Source organism: Diceros bicornis, chromosome 12 (assembly GCF_020826845.1).
Source record: "Diceros bicornis minor isolate mBicDic1 chromosome 12, mDicBic1.mat.cur, whole genome shotgun sequence".
Classification (NCBI taxonomy): Eukaryota; Metazoa; Chordata; class Mammalia; order Perissodactyla; family Rhinocerotidae; genus Diceros; species Diceros bicornis.
The window spans coordinates 68274750-68294231 of NC_080751.1; positions in this window are offsets into that span (position 1 = coordinate 68274750).

A 19482-nucleotide genomic window follows, 5' to 3' on the forward strand; every position below is an offset into this window, starting at 1 on the left:
CACGGCCACTCCAGTAAAACACAGCGTGATGGATCATCCTCTGCCCACGCACTGTTGTTGCCTCCTCTTAGTTCATGGCCATGTCCAAAGTCTTAGCATGATGTGTAAGTTCTTTTACCACCTAGCCCCAGCATGACCTTTCAGCGCTTCTCACTCCCGCCTCACCCCTACTGTCTACGTCCCAGGGATATGTTGGGCCCCATGACCTTCCTGTGCCCTCGCACAAGCCTATCTTGTTCCTGAGCTGTACTTTTCCTTCCTGAGCATCTGGAAAACCCTACTTACCCTTCAAAGCCTGGATCAAATGTCACCTCCACTGTGATGTCTTCCAGACAGCCTTGACAGTAGTGCTCCCTCCTCTGTCCCCACAGCACTTCATACCCAACTTCATTAGAATGCGGTCCACTCTGTACTATGATTGCTTAATAATCTGTGAGCCCCTCAAGGCTGCGACTATGTAGGATTCATTGCATGTCTTGCACAGTGCTTGATAGTTTTTGGTATCAAAAATATATTGTTGAAGTGAATTGAATATGAAAAGAGCATAGAAATATTAAGAGTGTGGTCTCTTCCTGATCTTTTTTCTCCCTAAACTCTGAGCCTTTGCTAAACCAGAATCTGCCCCTTCCTCATCTCCTGCTTCATGTCCATCTGATTTAGAGTCAACATTTCCTTAACTGACTGACCAACAAGACCAGTTCTTTCTCTCTCGTCTCTGCAGCATGGCCGGCAATTGAGAACGCATTTAGATGCTTCCAAAGTAACTGCATCTCCACTGACCCCACAGACAACGGTCTGTGCTTAGATCTTCCAGGGAGAAGTCTAGATGCAACGTGTGCTATTTATTTCTAAAACTCTGTGCCCATTATAACTGATGCTGATGAGTGACCTCAGCTCCCCTATGTGAAAATAGAGGTCATGCTTGGTGATCCTTATGGGTTTTCCAACTCTACTGTTGATGAGACTTCGATGACTAATGGAATTGCAGATGAGGTGACATATCTATGTGCTCACTAGAGTGAAAATTGGTCATTGGTCATCACCTCAGGGGGTTAGTCATATCACGAGCAGGATTTATGCATATATTAAAACCTCTTAAGAATACATGCAGGAAGGGAAAAAATAATCATAGATAATATTCATTGAATTCATTTAGACGCCAAGGGCTCTCCTAAGCATTTAAAAGAGAAACTTGGAGGAAACTAAGCAAAAATGCAAAGTATTTGTTTTCCGGGTGGTCTGGAAAGCATGGCAGGAGAGCTGATATGTGAATCTTGCAGTGATGCTCAATCCCAAGGGGAGGCCTGGGGAGCCTGATTCTTGCATTGCACAGATATTTGTGCAACTATGCTGATTTTCCTGCACAAATGACTCAGACTCAAATAACACTAGGAGTTGGTGATTTTTTTTTTAATTAGAGGAAGATTCCAAAATAGAATCATAACTGAGGATGGAAGAGGTAATTATCATTTTTGAAATCATCTGTGAATTTAGGAAAGAAGCACCATTTTTAAACTTTTTGAAAGTCTCCTTTTTGGAAAAATAACAAGCAGCCCCAAATAGACGGATTGATCCAGGCTCTGAAAGACCAGACAAAGAAATCAGGTTCATAACTGGGAAAAGATGTTTTTGAAGTGACATCAGCAAGACCTGGTGAGCAATTAGATGTGGCTGGTGAGGAAAGGGAAGGGTTTAGAACGACTCCCGTGTTTCGTCTCATTTACTGAGATAAGGAATGAGAAGAATGTAAGGAGAAGATCATGAGTTTCATTTCGGCATTTGAGGGCCCTGTGGAAAATGCAAGTGAGGATGTCCAGTAAGCAGTTGACATTGTGAGCAAAAACTTGGCTAGAATTTTGAAATGCAGGAGTTATGGGTATGTGGGTGGAAATGGAAGCCCTTAGAGTGGATAGAAGTGAACTGTGTTCACTAACTCTTAGATTACTGGCAGCGATGCCATGCCATGGACACAGTGCTCACCATGCTCCATGGACAGGTGATGGTGAGGAGCTTCACTACAGGATACTTCACATAATGGAAGAAATGAGAACCGGTAAAAATTCCACCATTCTTCTTTCTAGTATCATTGAAGTGCCCTTGAAGAACCATGTCTCCTTTCAGAAGCTCAGTTTCTCCATCTGTGAGAGGACACAAAGAGCCCATCTAGCCAGAACATTCCAGGACTGAGTGGCTCATAACATACGTGATTGGAGTGTGGAAAAATACATTAGAAAAAAATTAATTCAATCTCAATTCCTGGTTCTAACTAGAGCTATGATGTTTGCATTCATTCAATTGGCATGCATTTATTAAGCACCTATTCTGCAAGAGGCACAGAACAGATGTGACGGAGAATACTGAATCAAGGAGTATACAGTCTGTACAGGGGACAAAGACTCGATATCAACTAAGTGCTCTAACGAGGCATACACTCGTTCCTGGGAATACTCAGAGAGGGGTTGACTACTGGTCTGAGGCTGTTGAGAAGGCTTCCAAGAACAGGGAACTGTTGACATAGGCCTCAAAGGATGAACAAGTGCTCACTGTGCAAACTGGGCAGAAAGAAGTCTTAGATAAAGGGCAGAGTGTTGATGTGAGAAAATTCAGATCATGTTTGGGGTGCATTGAATAGTCCTATGTAACTGAATCACAAGATGTAGGGAGTTACTGGTGGGAGATGAGGCTGAAGGTGCAGGTGATAACCAGCTGTGGAGGCCACACCAAGAACTTGGGTTTTATCCAATTGGAAGGAAGCAAAGTGTCATGACCCTGGTAGGACATTATTCGATTTCCTAATTCTAGCCAAGGAGTGAGAGGATACTACTTTCTTCTTATAAACAGAATCTCCTCCAGGGCACCCCTTTGCCTTGCATCTGGTTTATCCTAATCTCGTCATAGGGCGTGGTTCTCAATGCTGGATGCACGTTATAAATACCTGGGGAGCTCAAAAAAAAAAAAAAATGACGATTAGGTCCCTCCCCAGACCAATTATATCCAAATATTTTCTGTAGGGCCAAGTACCAGTGTTTTTTTAAAAAAGCTTTCCTGATAATTGTAAGATGTAGCCAGGGTTGAGAAGTAGTGCTATTGATTCAAACCTCCTCACATCAGCCGTGGAAATGGCCACCAACTGGTCCCCATTCTTCTCTGAGATTGTCTCTATAAGACTCGTAAAAGTCAAAGAGCAAAAGCAATTGTATTATTCAAAAAGCATATTTGAAAAACATTAGAATAAAGCTAAAGTAATTGACTTTAAAAGGTGCCTCCTCCTCAACGACCCTAGATTCACAATCCCCTTAGCTTTTGTTCAAACAAAGAGAATCTAAGCAGCAATCCACATAGTTGAACCCCTCCAGCCCTCTGTCTGAATAGATGCCTGTGACTGCTTGTATGCCCTGAGCCCACCCAGAAAACTCACATGAACCATTCCCCAGGGAGGGGGCCACCTGGGGCCTTGGCCTCCATCCATCAGTTAGTGCTCTGCTCACGAAGTGTTTTAGAAGATAGAATTTTTCTGATACTTTTACTTGTGATATTTATTAAAACTGCAACTGAATGACCACGTGTCTTGTGAAAAGCTTCAATCTGTATTGGAGCTTTGCCTTTCCTGCCCCAGATGTAACCTGTAGCACCCTTGAGAGATACTCATTCGATACAATCAATAATTCATTGCTAATCATATAAGATATGCATAGCCACAGAAGATGTTGCTTACATATCTATTAAGTGTGACTTTGGGGGATTAGATAGGACTTCAGCAATGACTCAGAGGAAGAGCATATGACTATAAGCATTTCAGCAGCACACCTCTGTGATGGAAGCAGCAGCAAAGAGTCCAAGCCCTAGGTTCTAGGCTCTGCCCATGTTGTCACACCATGTGACCTTGCACAGGCCCCTTTCCTGGACCTCAGTTTCCCTATTGGTATACGAGGGGTTGGATTAGATATTGTCAAAAGTCTTTTCTAATTCTAAATTGCGCTTTCACCAATGAGCAACTTTTGAAGAGGAAGGAAAAGTCCTTTACTCGGTTCACATCACAGCTGCTACTTACTAGCTGTGTGATGCTTGAGTCACAACCTCTTTTTTTTCTGTAAAATGGGAACATAACCATTGACTGAGCAGAGCTCACATGGAAAGCAGAGTGTCTGAAACTTCTAGGGGCTCGATAAAGCTAAAAGCAAAAAAGCCATCGCCAACTGAGTGCTGCTGTGTGCTATCCCGATGCTTTATATGCATGATTCAGTTAATCAACAGCTTACGTTTCTCTGGAACCTGTCCGGGTTAGAAACGAATTGACATGTTGTTTTCCACTCCTCACAAAACAGCAGTTTTGCAGATGAGGAAAGGAGATTGGGGAGGATCCATGGATTCCCAGCAACGCCCAAAGGCATTGGATGGGCCAAGGACTCTAACAAGAGACTCCCTGATTCCAAAACCGGCTTCTGCCACAATCCTTTCCACAGCCGGTGCCACCTCACTTCGTCACTTTCAGAAAGTCACTTCATCCTCGTGAGCCTCCCCCCACTTCTCCATCTGCTTTTCTCACAGGGTTGCCATAAAGGGTAAATTAGTTGAGAACTGGGAAATCACCTTTTAAATTGTAGAGCACACACACAAAAGTGAACAGTTATTGATACTGTAATGGCACTGTGCATGCCATCTCATAGAGGCCTCACCAACAGCTATGCACAAGGTGCCCTTATACCTTACCCATCACAAAGCAGAGGTGTTGCCCCAAATTGCACAGCTACTAAGCGACCTAAACCAAATTCTGTTTGAAGCTTGTCATTATGTGAGGGAGTCTCTGAAGTCCTTCAGAAGCATCCTCTACATCCTTTCAAAACAAGATTTTGTATAGTACAATCTTCTCTTGACACTCTTCTGAGAACAAAAATCTTAATATATCCAAGATTCATGGCCAATGCATCAATTAGGATGTGACCTCAGCAATTCTTTCCAGCCAAAAACAGAAAACTGTTGTCCTGCACACTCCAGGGTAGGGTCCTCCTCAAATCCAGCCTCCACTGGCCCTGGCCCTGGGTCTTGGATCCTGGAAACCCTTTTCCCAAAGAGCTCATGAGCAACACGGCCATTAGGGGGATGGCGTGGGCACTCAGGGTTCTCAGCACCACACTGCAGTCAATGGCAGCACATACTTCCCCTTTAGAGAAAAGACCAAGCTCTACTAAACAGCCCAAGTCCATTAAGAAGAAATCTAGGTCATCTCTGATTCTGACAGACAGTGTAATTCTCAGGGGTGAAAGAACAAAAACAACCACTGCAGAGAAATCACCCCTCGTCCATCCCTACCCATGACTAATGGCAGGGTGAGGTCTGTCTCCACACCTTCCTAAGCTTCAGTAGGAAAACATTTCCAAGACCTACTTTGTTAGCCACTGTTCTAGGCACCACTGGGGAGCAAAGAAGCATGAACTTGCTCCCTGGCCAGGAGGAGCTTATGGAATGAATGAAGACTGGATACAAGGCAGCACTTCCTTTTGGGGGAAGCATAAAGGGTGGGTGGGAGCAGGAGGAATAGGGGGAAGAGAAGTAAGAGCTGTTCATAAGAAACCTTCTGACTGGTAACAAGGGCCCATGCTTTATGCTGAAGGCATATTAGGGAGCCACTGAGGGTTTCATGCACAGACCTCAATTGGGCATGTCTGTGTTGTATGCATATTACGTTCTCATATAATATGAACGATATTTATGAGTCGTGTGGCTTCTAGCTGGGTTTATGCTTTATCAGGTCCTTAAAGCATCCCACGTACCTGTGGGTGCAGCTGAACCACAAGCAAATGTCCTCACGGGACAAAGGTATCCAGCAAATCCCTCAGCAGGGCTGCGGGTCCCTGCCCACCTGTCATTTAAGAATCACCCAACACCATCTTCTGAACTTTAAGGAGTCTCTTTCTTACCTAAACCAAGGCTTGGCCTAAGCGTGGCTGGACTCAAAGGTGCCCCGTCTCCAGTGTAGCAGCTGGTCAAGAATTGCAGGACTCCCAGGTCAGCACCACTAGTCCTTTTCACATGCTGCTGCCTGGCTCCTCTTGCGCTGTCCTCCACAAGTCCCAGCTGCACCGTTAGCTAACACTTGCCTTGGGCTTGCCATCTTGGAGGAAGGGCATCTGTATGGAGGCAGCAAAATGACTGCCCTTGACCAGCTCAACCATTGGAAAGTTGTTCTTAATATCGAGCTGAAATCCATCTGCTGGTTACTTGCATCCACTGGTCTTAGTTTTACCCATGAGTCATATAGAACATGCAACTTCCTCTTTAATAGGGCATATTTATTTATCTGATTCTTCCTGGAACTCGAGGTCCTTAAGGATGGGGGTGTGCCTGATTCATGTGGAATTCCCAGAATCCAGCGCAATACCTGATATATAAGTGCTCAATAAGTGTTGGCTAAATTAATGGATGTACACGTGATAAATGAGATTAATAAATGTATGCCTGGTAAATTACGCTACCTGAATGTAAAAACAATATTTGTAGGTAGTATTCATGTCTTATAACTTCTCATGGTCCTCTCCTCTCATGACTATTAATTGTAGGTCAAAATTTCTCAAAAATAAAAGTTTTGGGTCTTTAAGCTACGACCTTTCCTTAGTAGCCCCAATTCGGACTGAAATATTCCATCTGAGTGGGAGAACACATAATACTCTCTGAGCCCGTTTTGCCTTGTAACATGGGTCACGGTCTCCAATTAGCACTTTCTCATCTGGGGAGAAAGCTAGAATCAGGAAATGGAAGAGAGGGCAAGTCCATCTGGCTGAGATAGATGGAAGTGAGAGACGTCCAAAGAGGGTGACTTCCTTCACGAGCTCCTTTGTCACGCCTTTCCAGTGCTCCCCAGAAAGCAGAATTCTCGCTGCTCTGTGCCAACGCAGCATCTCTCAGCCACTTCCTTCCACCATTGCGCTGCTCACACAGCATGGTAATGACCTGCCATGAGTCGGCCTCCAGCCGCAGAGCAGAGAGCTCTTTAGGTGCAGGCAACTCTGTGCGTCTGATTTATCTCTATGTCCTTAGCCCCACGCAGGGCCTGGCATACTGAAGAGCAAACTGAATGCTCCCAACACATGCACTTGGAATTAATTCATGCCCTGCAAAACGCAAACCACGACGGATGTGTGTCTGCCCTTCAGAAGTGGGATTGTGTTGTCAGGTGCCTCTGAGGGAAGGTCCCTATTTCCCCGTGATATTTCTACAAATGAAGAACATTTTTATTCCTAATAAGTGCATCCCAATTTTTTGTAAAAGCTTGCAGTTTTACACTCTGCCTTTTTGAACCTGCACAACCTCTACTTGATTCAGAGGGTCTGGAAGACATTAGCTCAACCCTTTGCACATATTAAGCAAAGCCGCGAAAATCACATCATGTCACTTTGCTGCTTTGCCTCTTATACTTGGAATAACATCCAAACTCCTGACTAGGGCGGGTAAGACCCAGGACGGTCTGTCCCTCCTTCGTCTCCTGCCACCCCACCTCTCTGCTCACTAAGCTCTAGGCACACTTGGCCCTCTGTTAGGTTCTAGAACATGCCAAGCTCCGTCCTGCAGCAAGGGCTTTGTGCTTGCTGGTCCCTCAGCTGGGAGTTGCTGTCCCTAGCGCGTCTAACAGCTGACTCTTCTCATATGTTAAATGGGAGTTTAAATGTTATCTATCCAGAGAGGGCTTTTTCTAAAGTGAGTCTGTCGTGTTGTTCTCTCTCATAGCATTACGCCTATTTCTCTTGCAGTGCTAATTTCAAGAGTAATTACTTTGTTTAGTCACTTGTTTATTATTTGCTGTCCCTTGATGGCATGAAGCATGTCTACCTGGTAGTTGGTCGTGTCTCCAAGGTGACAGAAGAGAAGGGATTGTCCTTGGCATAATCCAGCTGACTGATAACGAGGGATCACTTGAAGAACATGGTCTTGATATTTTGGCTACAAATATAAGAGCATCCTAAGGTTAGTGAATTAAAAATAATAATTCGGAAGGTGTCCTTCAAGTTATGCAATGTCTCTGCCATCTCTTCGCAAGTCACCAGACAAAACCAGAGGTGGTTAAGACAGACTTCCTAATATCAAGGAATTCACAAGCCTGAGCTGACCTAAGAAAACCTGTGGTCCTGCAGGGAAAAGGAAAAGGTGAAGTGAGCACAATCTAGGCTGGTGCCAAGGAGACCTGAGTTCTAGCCCTGCCTCAGAATACTTCGGTACCTGCTCAGGGTCCGCCAGCTGGGGACTGACAAAGCAAATGGAACCTGGACCTCAGGTTCCCACCCTTGGGCTCTTGACAACAGGAATAAATCAGGCTGTCGGTGAGCCACTCCATCCCCCACCTCGAGGCCCTCATGCACATAAGAAGTAGTTATCATTGTTAATAATCGTTACCATGCAAGCCTCAAGGCTTCGAGATGAACTGCAGGCAGCTCCTGGAGCAGAACCCTTAGGCAACTTCACATTTTCTTTCTCAGGAGTTCTTGTTACTAAATCAAACCATTTGGAAGCTTGTATAGCAAATGGGTTGGTATCCAGTGTGCCCACACTAGAGTGTGGAAACTTCCACCATCCTCTCCCCCTCCCTCTTTTTCTCCCTCGCCCTGTCCCTTTCCCTCTCTGTCTCTCTCTCTGTGCAAACCACCTATGATGATTTCTACACTTAACCAGAAATAAAAGGTTAGAAGTTATTTTATTCATTACAACTAACGGCCTGGTTTTTGTCTTGTTACAAATCTGATGTATATTAAAAACTTGTGGCGTAGGCCCCTGTTTTTCTCATATAAAATAATTTCTAAGTTCTCCTCCAGTTCTGACAGTGTGTACTTCTCCCTAGTCTAAATCTTGATCTACAGAGGTCATTACAGCTGCCATGGCTTGCATTGTTTTAAAAGTCCTGTTCTGAGCAGAGATCAACGTTCTGACTAACCATACTCAATTCTTTCACTATGTTTTTCAGTTTGTACCTACACTGTGGGAAGCGAAGGCGCAGGTAGTGGTATGGTTTCTACCCTCAGGATATGGGAATAATGAGGTCCTCATAGACCTGCAGCAATTCTTATCATTTCAGATCCCAACACAAGCACCCTTCCCTCATCCCAAATCAGAGGGATGGATGCATATGTCCATAGATGCATTCTCATTATTAAGGGGTCGCTCTGATTATAGATCTTACAGGACTCGTATTTCATCCTGAAGAATGTAAGGCTTTTGTAATTTCTAATGTCCAGGCAGAGAAAAGGATATTTAAGGACTCTGAAATAGCATGGCAGGAAACTGAGATTCACTTACTGCATATAAAGTGACCGAAAAATCCCCTTTCACTATCTCTTTTCCCCTTGGGTCTGTGGTTCACAAACTGCAGAGCATAAATCGCGGAGCAAACCGTGCTGGAATATCAATAAACCCACATCGACCTGAGGCAGGAGCTCAGCTTGCAGCATGGGGATTTTTTTTTTTAGACATTGGTTGGCAGCCAGGTTGATGAAAGGAGAAACCAAAGAGAATAACAGCTTTGCAGCAGCAAAAAGAAGAGTTAGAATTCAGGAAATGTTACCCATGTGCCTCTCTGTAACTTCATTAGAATGAAGTCAGGGTGAGGGGGTGTGGGGTAAATAATGAAAGTGCCAACACCGTGCCAAAGGCCACAAGACCCCAGGTCTGGGTAGTCCCCAAGGGTTATGGGTTGAATTGTGCCCCTCCCAAAATTTATACGTTGAAGCCCTAACCCCCAGGACCCCAAAATGTGACCTTATTTGGAGATGGGGTCTTTACTGAGGGAACCAAGTTAAAGTGAGGTCATTAGGGTGAGTCCTAATCCAATATGACTGGTGATCTTATAAAAAGGAGAAATTTACACACAGACATTCATAGAGAGAAGCTGATGTGAAGAAACATAGGGAGAAAGCAGACATCTACAAGTCAAAGAGAGAGACTTGGAACAGATTCTTCCCTCATAACCCTCAGAAGGAATCAACCCAGCTGACAGCTTATCTCAGACTTCCAGCCTCCAAAATTATGAGACAATAAATTCACGCTGTTTCAACCACTCAGTGTGTGGCACTTTGTTGTGGAATCCCCAGCAAACAAATATACCAAGCTTCCAGAAAGGCCAGAAAAGGAATGAGAGAGCTGCCATGTTCTTTTGCAGGTACCTTCTACCTTTAACTCGCAAATGGATTCTTTACTGAATTCCCCCCACTCTGTGTCATTTTTCAAATAATTTTGCCTACCTGAAAAAGTGCATGTATAAAATAATAACTAATTTGTGTTATCATTCTATAATAATCAAGGACAAAACAAACTGCCCTCAGAACATCTGGTCAACGTGAAGAGCAGGTGTGACCACCTTGGAATAATATGATCCCACCTGAAGGCAGAGAAACATGAGACTGACTTAGTTCAGACAGATTCTCCATGGATAAGTGAGCAATTCCATCAGACTTTCAGAAATGTAGCAAGTACTTCATGAATCTCCTTCTCTCTCCCCCCATGTGAGCTTCACAGACACCAAGGTGGAATTAGGAACCCAGGCCTGTGTTTCTCAAGGGCTATGATAGGCATGTGCAGAATTAAAAGCCCGAAAGGTTATTTTCATAAGCTGCTGTCACCACTCCCACACCCCAGCTCAAGAACACCCATTTCTCCCGATTTTTTTTGGTAGATGAGGAAACAAAGGCTCTCCTTTCGGCCAATGTTTCAACAAGTATTGCTAAAGCTCGTAGCCTGTGCTGGGGATGTGCCAGACAGCAAGTGCTTTAATGAGATCCAATCTTTCTCCTGTGTAGCTCCCCATCTTTTGAAAGATTCAGACACTAAAACAGGCCATGATCATGCTGGGTTGTGCGTGAAGTGAGCGCCAGGGAAGGGCTTCTAATCAGACACAGGGAGCCAGCAAGCCCTTCTGAGCAGTGTGTTCTAAGCAGAGGAGCTAGCCGGGCCAAGGCGAGGCAGAGATGACAGCATGTACAAAGGCATAAGGTGAGGGGGGACTGTGCATGTGTGTGTGTATGTATGTGCACACATGTGTCCAGAGTGGTATGAGCAAGCTGGGATGGAGGGAGGGAGTAGACTTGCGGCAGGGGCAACAGTAACAGACCATAAACCGCTTGAGTTGCTGCAGAACCAGGTGTGATGTAGAGAGTTGCACGAACTGGACCTGTGGGCAGAGTCCAGATTGTGGAAGGCTTTTCAGGGCCAGTGAGATTAGATGATTTAGCCAAGGCCACTTGGCTGGTTAGCAGAGACGAGACTTAGGTCTTCTTTCTCCCAATTCAGTGCTACCTCCACTAAGTAACAGTAATGGCTAACATATATTAGTAATTACAATAAGAAATTATGTGCTTTAAATCACATAATCCTTACAAGAATCCAGTAAATAGTTATTAGTATTACTAACCCCACTTTTCTGATGAAAACGTTGAGGCATGGGGAGTTAATTACTGCTCAAAGTCACACAGCCATCAAGTGATTATCAGTTTTCTTAACCATTACTTCATGGTTCCTCCGTATTGCCTTCTATGGCGATAGTATATACAGAAAAAGATCAGCTTATATGATATATCCGAGATAGGAGCAAAATATATGTGTATGCAATTGTTCAAGGTATAAGGTTATCTTTATTGAGGAGAAAAGTCTCATTTTATCCATTTAATTCTCAATATGGTGAGAATTTACACTAATTTCAGGGATGTTTAACATCTGGCTTCAGTGGAACAAGCGAAACAGAACCCAATCTGATTTCTCTCCTGCCTAAGCTTTCCACGTCCCACAGCAGGGCGTCCTAAGGAGCATTTTGGTTGGGTGTGATTTATATGCTGGTGCATTTATCTTTCAGTGCCTCAAATACGCTAGAGTGAGATCGTATATAAAAGGATGCTTTCAAGAAGGAAGTGATCTGAGAATAGGAAGACTAACCTGCAATACCTTTCTGGATTACTAAGCATCATTTGTCATCAAAGTCAGGGTTGGGTGGAAAGATTACACGTGAAATGCTATCGTGACCTCTGATTCCCTGCTCTTCTCTTATCAGTGATGTGGTGGAATGCATGAATACACTCTATTGGAATAATGACTTCCAAAGAATTAACAAAAATAAAATTCACTCCTCTCTCTTTTTCACACAATGCTGAATGTGTATGTGTTCCATGCTCGACAATCTGTGATGCAGAGAGAATACAAAACAGTATTCTCCTTTCTTGGTGTAGAGCCATGATGAGGCGAGGAAAAGGTGAGAGGATGAGTAAGATGTCGGAACCAGAGAGACTAGACAGAGTGGACTAGAAGAAACTACAAGGGCAGTGACCAAAGACTGGGGTGTTCAAAGTGCAAAGAAGTGATAGAAGCAAAGACGGTTTCTAGAAGACTGACCTGGCATTGATACTTAAGGTGTTATTGCATGTTCTGAGCTTGGAGCCACAGCAAAGACATAAGAGGCCAGGTAGTCACCTGAGAGGAGGCAGATTACGAGTCAGCCAGGGCAGGTGCTGGGTCTTCTTTTTTCTTTTTTTGAGGTACAATTGACACAATATTATATTAGTTTCAAGTGTACAACATAATGATTCGATGTTTGTACATATTGCAAAATGAACACCACAAAAAGTCGAGTTAACTTCCTTCACTATATATAGTTACAAAAAATGTTTTTTCTTGTGATGAGAATTTTCAAGATCCAGGGCAGGTGCTGGGTCTTAATAAAGGGGAGAGCTGGTCCGTCTGGTGTCACAGAAGGCCTCAGCGTGTCTTCACGGTTAAAGGCTGAAGTCAAGCCTCCTGCGTTCAGATCTAGGAAGCCACTTAATATTTGAGCTGGGGCAATTACGTCAGTTCTGTAGCTTCAGCATCCTTATCTGTAAATTTATGATAAATAATTGTCCTGATTTGATGGAGATTTGTGAACAGCAAGTGACATAATTTCCGTAAAACACTTAGCATGGCCCCGTCCCAGAATTAATACTCTTCAAGATATTAACTGTGATGATGATGATGATTTGAAGAGCTGACATTTGAGCTGAGCTATGAAATATGGAGAGTATTATCCTAGGTGGAAAAGGGTGGGGGAGGACATTCCAAGGAGCAAGATTAACATCAAAATTGATTTTCCAGGCCAAGAGGAAAAATACCTCTTTTGTGAAAAGTTCCCTTTGTAGCTTGACTGTTGGAAAAAGCCAGCCAAGAATTTCACATGGGAAATGAGGTCTGCAACTCCACCTTTCATTCTGAAATTCAGGAGATATAAGTTTGATTTTATTATTCTCGGTTGGTTGGTCTTTTCTTTTCCTTAAGTTCCTTTCCACTCTCTCACCAAGGACTTTGCTCAAGCATTTTACTCTCAAGCCAAGAAATGAATAAATTATTTTGGAGTATAAAAGGTTGATATAGGGATGCTGTAAATGAAAACAGAAGCTATTCAGGTTGATCAGGCCTTTAGTCATTTCGTTTGTCAAACATGTATTGGGTTTCTACTCTGTGCCAAGCATTATGCTCAGTGCAGAGGATGTAAAGGTACTTACATCATCATCCCTGTCCCTGAGGGGCTCTGACTAGTGAGGAAGAAGGGCAGGTAACCAGACCATTTCAATTTCAAAGGACAGAGGGACAAAGCAAGGTGCCTGGCAATAGTAAGCCTAGCCTGGAGGGCCTAAAGGAAAGTCATATGATATTTAAAACCAATATTAACATCCTTTAAATCTCCCTCTTGAAAGAATGTTAGGGTTACATCCGACTATGGAAGACGAAGGTTGTTCTCCAGGTATCACCTGGTGTGTATTATGAAGGTTGTATAACTCAGCCCTCCGTATAAGCTACAAAGAGCTTCTTTCCAATTGATAACCGCATTTGTTAGAACCTTTTCCTCCCAACCTGTGTTTCACACTTTCCATTTCCTCCTTCTAAAAGAAAAAGTTTAATCAGGGCTGAATTAAATTAGAAATGTTAATGCTGAGATAACTATCACCGCTTTCGGAAGAATTATCTTTAATAACGCATTTCATTCATCAGCCCTAAATGCAGTTTTGATCCTACCATCTCCTGATGGCGGAAGCAGTCCGAAGTTGGATTTCCTTACCAAATTGTAGCTTTCAGGCATTCATCACACACCAAGGGCTTGTATCCGGCATAGGTGGTGGCGTCGTCACTGCTCATTTGAGTGTTAAAATTCAACGTACAGTCGCACAGCTGCTCAGGGGTTCTTTGAATTTAATGAAGATGACTCACAGAGCTGGGTGGGTAGGAAGGACAGACTCAGGCTGTTGGCAGTTGGGGAAATCAGGAGAAGAAAGTTTAATCAGGCCTCTGGGCTGCCTCTGCGGGGGCAAGTCATCTGACACAATGTTTTCTATTCCAGTCCTGCTGACTCTTTTGCACAGTGGAATGTACTGCACACAAGTACAGGAGGCAGAATCAGATAGACTTGCCCCCTACCCACCACCCCACCAACCCTAACACTTTCTAGAGGTATGTTGCCTAAATTCACTAAAACCACAGTTTTCTCATCTGTAAAACTGGTTAATTAAATCTACCCTATAGGGTTGTCCTGATGATAATATAAAGAAATACTTCCTTGACTGCCAAAAACACTAAAAAAGAAAATAAGAAGTGTCTCGTAAACATTTCTATTATTTACTTATTTATTCCCATGATAGATTGAGAGCAGGATCCATGCTTCACACTTTTGGATGCCCCGTGTTCTAACGCAGCGGGGGCCTGGTGAACATTTCATGAAAAGTTGTATCGTAGGGATATCTATGTAGGAGGTTTGGGTGTATAAATCTCTGTTACATCATTTTTATTTGTACTGCTACCACCATAGAATTCACTCTCTACCCTAGCTAAGAAAATTGACATCTGAGAAAGGTGGAGAATGTAACTTAAAGTTTACAGACCTGGAGGCAGGAGATCCAGATCTGCAAGTCATTTCACCTCCTTGGGCCTTGGTTTTCCCTTTTTGCAGTGGGAAGTTTGAAGTTGTGGGCATACTGAAGACCTTCCAGCTCTACCCTCTCTCAGGAAGGAAGGAAGCCAATAGCTAGAGAATACCTGTTAAGCGTCAAATCCTTTAATGAGTGTCTACACATGTTGTCTCATTTAGTACATTTCAAAAGTACTCTTTTGGAAATTATAATAATTTTTACAAGTAAAAGAACAATGACTAAGAGTATACTTTAATCAGAGATTGTTTCCATTGCAAGAGATAGAAACCAACTTACACTAACATAAGCAAAATTTTGGGTTTATTATCAGGGTCACAGAGAGATCATACAGAATCTAGGCGGGAAGCAGGGCCATCCACCGACTAAGGCAGCTGAAATCCAGGGCTTTGCCCTCCTGATTCCTTTCCCGGGGCACACTGTCTGTGTTCTGCAAATCCCTGGCCATGGTAGAAGGGTTAAAAATTGTTTCTGTGTTTATTGCTCTTGTTTGTCTCTCCAGGGAACAATTTTCATGATTTCATTTTGATTTTGCAGATTTAAATGTATCAGGTACTTGAGACGCAAATATTGGTCATTGAGTATCATGACCCAACAGAGTTCTTACAATCCATTTTTTGAAAGTGATGAAAAAACTGTAACAGAGAGTCCAATACACTTGGTCAAGGGTGATAGGCTAGAAAACTAATAGTACAAATAAGATAAAATTTTTACAGGGCTCTGAGTGTAGTATTCTTGATTAACAGTTTTTTTCTTTGAGCACTTTGAATACATCATCCCACTCACTCCTGGCCTACAACGTTTCTGCTGAGAAATCTGCTCATAGCCTTATCAAGATTCCCTTGTATGTGATGAGTCTTTTTTCTCTTGCTGCTTTCAAAATTCTCTCTTTGATTTTTGAGAGCTTGCTTATAATGTGTTTCAGTGAAGATCTCTGTTTGGGGATCTTTGAATTTCATATACGTGGATGGCCATATCTCTCCCCAGATTTGAGAAGTTTTTAGCCGTTATTTCTTTAAGTAAGTTTTCTGTCCCTTTCTCTCTTCTTCTTCTGGTATTCCTGTAATGCAGATATTTTTTCACTTTATAATGCCCCATAATACACATAAGTTTTCTTTACTCTCTTTTATCCTAATTTCTTTTTTCTCCTCTGGCAGGATAATATCAAGAGATCTGACTTCAAGTTTGCAGATTCTTTCTTCTCCCTGATTGAGCCTGATATTGAAGCTTTCTATTGTGATTTTCATTCCACTCATTGCATTCTTCAGCTCCGGATTTTCTGTTTGATTCTTTGTTATGATTTATATCTGTTTGTTGAAATTCTTCTTTTGTTAATGTGTTGTTTTCTTGAGTTCATTAAGTTGTCTGTCTGTGTTCTCTTGAATCTTGTTCAGCTTCCTTAAAATAATTATTTTGAATTTTTTTTTCAGATGACCTGCAGATCTCCATTTATTTCAGGTCAGTTACTGGAAAATTATTATGTTTCTTTGTTCATGTCATGTTTCCTTGTTTCTTCACGTTTCTGATGGCTTTGCATTGATGTCTGCCCGTTTGAGGGTATAGTCAACCTTTTCCAGCCTTTTCAGATTGGCTTCAGTGGGGAAAAACTTTCACCTAAAGGTGGTTGCAATGGCACCAGCTGGATGCGAGGCAGCATCTTTGGTTTCTGGGAGAGCACAGAAACATAGTCTCCATGCAGCTCCATCAGCTGAGGTCAATGTCAGTGCAGCTAAATTCAAGATAGATGGAATGAGATAGATAAATAATTATAATTCTGTAAAATAAATAGTGGAGCAATATAGGCAGTGATGTGAAAACATAAAGGAGAGAGTTAACAATTGTGCATCAGAGGCTTTTCAGACCAGATACCTTTTGAGAACATTTTTGAAACCTGAATAGGTAATTCTACACCAATTAAAATATAATCTTCTAGGGACCGGCCTGGTGGCGCAAGCGGTTGGGTGCGCGCGCTCCGCTGCGGCGGCCCGGGGTTCGCTGGTTCGGATCCCGGGCGCGCACCGACGCACTGCTTGGCAAGCCATGCTGTGGCGGCGTCCCATATAAAGTGGAGGAAGATGGGCACAGATGTTAGCCCAGGGCCGTCTTCCTCAGCAAAAAAAAAAAAAAGAGGAGGATTGGCGGATGTTAGCACAGGGCTGATCTCCTCACAAAAAAAAAAATATATATATATATATATATATATATATATATATATATATAATCTTCTATATATGTCCTTAGTTGTACCAAAAGCAGAAAGCTTTTTACAAGTGCTAGAAAATAGTTTTGATCTGTAGTTTATATATACACACATTCACTCCTCAAACATGTTCTAACTGTTCCTTATTTGCCAAGTACAAGACCATAAGACATGGTCCCTGCCTCCAAGAAGTTCACATTCTAGGAAAAGAGACAGAGAATTGTTAATTGTAAATTGAACAACAGAATAGTATGGTATGTGCTACGAAAGATGTGTGTACAAATGTATGTAACAGAGGAGGACATCAGCTCAGACAATGCAAGTCGAGATAACATTACCTTCTAAACACATTGTAATACGGACAATATGCTCCATTGTTATTTTACTGAGTTACAATACACTGTAGGATGGTATAATAAGAGTTGCATTCATACAGACCTAGGTTCCAATCCCAACTCTACCGCTTACTAGCTGTATGGTTTTAACCAAGATATTTAATCTCTCTCAGCCCCAATTTCTTCATCTGTGAACTAGGAAAAATAAACCTACTTCATAGAATTAATTGAGATAGTGGATGTGAAGTACAATTCATTAGAAAATACTCAATAAATTGTAGCTATTATTTTTGTTGTTATGAATAACAGTATGTTCACCAATTAATTTCATTCAAAATGAAAAGAAATATTGACTCACTGGCAACTATCCAATGTGCTATCTTCTGTTGTCATGATAGGGTCAATGTTGGGCCCCTTGAAATCCTGAGGGACATCTTTGTTTCATTCTTATGCTGCTGAGCAGGGTTACAGATATGATCAAAGTAAATCTGACAGTGGTCTTAGCATGGAGACACAGTTGGCACCCAAAGGAATCCTTTACCAAAGTGAATCCTCCCTGTTAAAGCACCTGACACATTACCTATTCACAGAAAGTCCTCAATAAATTCTTGCCAAATGCATGAATGAATAAATAAATGAATAAGGGAGCTCAAGAATGAACAAGTGTATTAATAACTCTTTTCCTTTTGGGCAAGCTTCCCAAACTGAACAAACCACTCAGTGTGAAATCTTCACCACTCTTCAGAGTTAAATCTACCAGCACACACTAAGTCCTGTCACTCCAAGGAAGGGGTTTCCATATACATTATCTTCGTTCACCTTCTCAACAACCCTTTGGATTAGGATGGCATTTGCTCCCATTTTATGAGTTTGGAAATGGAAGTCCAGAAAGGTGAAGTGTCTTATTCAAGTATTACACTATTGGTTTGGCAGAGTTTAAATCCAGCTAAGTGCATTCTCTGTTTAGAGATGCATCTCTTAGGAAAGCTGTGAACTCAAAGCCTTTCCACCAAAACATACGCCTCGTTTACTTTCACTTTTCTCATTTAAGGCTCAACTGTCTAGTCACCTATTCTAGAAACCTAGACATCAACTGAGACTCTACGTTTTTTCCCCACTGCCTTTTATTTCCAATGAATTACCAATATCCACCAATTCCTTCGAAAAATCTCACATATTTCCCTCATTCCCCCACCTTGCATACTTTTCTCTTTGTTCAGCCCATTGTCTTCTTTTTCCTCATCTAATTGCCTTCTAACTGGTGTTGAGCCCTTTAGCTCCTGTCGTCTTAAATCCATTCTTCATACAGCAGTCACAATGGTCTGTATGGAGCACATGGATGATCACCTCACTCTCCTCCTTTCCATTCTTCAATCACTCACCTTTTCTCATAAGAAAAATACGCGTGTCATAGGAAGCTCGTCATGGTCTCACTCCTCCCAATTTTTCCATCTTCATCCTCTTCTATTGCCTTGCCGCCACCATCACACAGGGCTTGCTGTATGTCAACACTGTGTGTCAAGAACTGTTCTAAGTGCTTTACATCTAACAACCCCTTCAATCTCACAACAAAACTATGAGATAGTTGCTGTATTAGACTGTGAAATCGGTAGGAGAAAAAACCCTGTGACCATGTCTGATTCAACTACTCATTACCAATGCCTAGCATAGGACCTGGTCCATAGCAGGTACTTAGTGAACGTTTGTCAGATGAGTGGACGGATGGATGAATATAATGTGACATAAATGTGTCCAATGCTGATACTAAAAATAAACTAAAATTAGATGCTACAGCAACACTGGGCCCAGATAACCAGAACTCTATACTCTTCCTCATCTAGTTTGAAATCTCTAAATCAATCATATTTTCAACATACTGGAAATACAGATGCATAAAAACTCCAGAAGTTAAAAATGATAAACTGATGGCGAATGGATGTAAAATATTGCTTGTTCTCTCCTTTCCCAAAATCCTGTGAAGTCTTGCCAAACAACTCAATGAGAAGACCACAGTCAGTCATGAAGTCTA